Genomic DNA, 2,008 nt, shown 5'->3' on the forward strand with positions numbered 1-2,008 from the left:
ACACTTCCAGTTGTTTTCATGTCGTATGGAAAAAAACTGGAAATATCTTGAACTTATCCAGTTGTTTAGTCTAATTTGAACATGCGTTGACATTTTTTGATCATCCTCCTTGCAGGATTACAACACAGAGTGTTGCTGTGGAGTAAGGATTAAAGGACATGTTAAGGTGTTGTTGCTGTGGCAGAAAATGAACCGGTTATAATATATTATTAAATTGTCATAAAAAAAAACCTGTTACATAATGTGTGCAGATAATGCTAATTTAAATGTACAGTGATGTGTATTTAATGTGGTGCCTCTTTGATTTGTACACAGCACTCTTTCAGTCTTACTGTCACCCTTAGTTACACTATGCCCATCAGGTCACTTCTTCATATTTTACCTGCCAGCCCAGAGGCCGGTCATCTTTCAGCACATTGTTTTGGCCATTAAGTAACAAAAGATTGTACAGAAATGTCAAAGATATGCTTGTGGTCCTTCAGAAACATTGTCGTCATTGCACGGTTTGCCCACCAGAGAGCGCTGACAAGTTTGTTTTCAAGGGTAAAATGTCCTGCTCGGTACATAATTGGTCACAATTAATGAAAAAATAAATGAAGGGATCAAAAATCTTTGTGTTGTGCGTTGTTACAACAAACATTTGCTGATATATTATTATCAGATATTTTATGTAAAAGTTATATTCTAAGGAAATTCTACTTCAGTGACATTTTTTTTCCTTGCTGGAGAAAAATGTGTATTTATTCTACTTTGTGCTTCAAGAAATAGTAGAAATAGTCCCATTGATTTGGCGAAACAGTCCCGACTCAAGGTGCGCTCACTATCTTTTTTCAGGAGCTTTCAGCTGTCTCTCTCTTCCACTCTCACTCTCTTCGGTGTGTGTGATTAGTTATCGTGGAGGTGAATCTGTTGACACTCAAGCCTATCAGCTGTTGTGGTTTCAGGTTTTAGCACTTTTATGACCTCTTACACTTTAATATTAAGGTTCATTCTTGACCTTGAAAATAGTAGTATGACAAAACTGTCAACCTCCTCGTATCCAATCGACTTCTACTTAATGTTTAATATGTTTATAATGATACAAAAATGTTAAAAATATACTCCTTTAATTGGCTGACTATTTTAATACCAGAAAACTTAACAGACATTTATACTGCGACCACTTTTAGATATCATGACTCAGCTCTAAAAATACAGGTATAGGTGGAAATCTTGTGAGGTTTTTGTTTCAGTTTCTCCCACACGACCTGAACGCAGCACAGTATCTTTAGCATGAGCTCCCCCAGCGTCCCTGCGTATCCCACAATCCTGTTCGGTGTGGCTTCATCGCTTCTCCGTTAGATCAGCTGAGCTTGTGCATCGCTGCAGTGAGCGCACGGCTGCCAGCGGCTCGGGATCGGAGCAGCTCGGTGCTGCTCGGTGTCTCTGTGGTCGGGCTCGGACATCATTTAACCCCCCTGATCGACTGGGGACGGGGCTTTTGGTTTTGTTTTTTCTAACGACTGCAAGAATGTGACTCTTCTTATGTCTCCGTTTTTTTATTTTTTTGCCTCCATAAATGGCCCCGACTCTGCTGATCGAGTGGACGATTTGATCAGTGTTTTTTTTTTTCTCTCTTCTATTATTATTATTATTATTTCGTTCATCTTTCGTCCCCTCAGTGCGTAATACACCTGGACTGGTCTCAGGGTAGCCATCCGGGGTGAGGAGGAGATTCCAGTTTTTTTTTTTAACCGGGACTGGGCAATAATATGTCCAGGCGAAAACAGACCAACCCCTTCAAAGTTAACTGTAGGTATTGTCTCATACTGTTACCCGTGTGTGCTGTGGCTGTTTGACAGGAGTGTGTGTGATTATTATTACCTGCAGTAACAGTGTGTGCGCTGCTCTCCTTGCTGTCCGATGTAGCTTGTGATAGATTGATTCGTTTAAAATCAAAGACAGTGTTCCTCATGACATACCATCATGTATATTATGTTAGGAGCTGATATTTAAATATTGTGCATTA

The 2,008-nt window shown here is 39.8% G+C and overlaps 1 protein-coding gene across 5 annotated transcripts in view; it reads left to right on the forward strand.

Annotated features, from left to right (window-relative positions):
• Window positions 1-2,008, forward strand: part of LOC118343613 (zinc finger protein 821) — a 16,940-nt gene that overhangs the window by 1,256 nt on the left and 13,676 nt on the right. The window lies entirely within an intron of this gene.

This window comes from Morone saxatilis, unplaced genomic scaffold, assembly GCF_004916995.1.
Source record: "Morone saxatilis isolate NCDOM2014 unplaced genomic scaffold, NCSU_SB_2.0 Contig11, whole genome shotgun sequence".
NCBI lineage: Eukaryota > Metazoa > Chordata > Actinopteri > Moronidae > Morone > Morone saxatilis.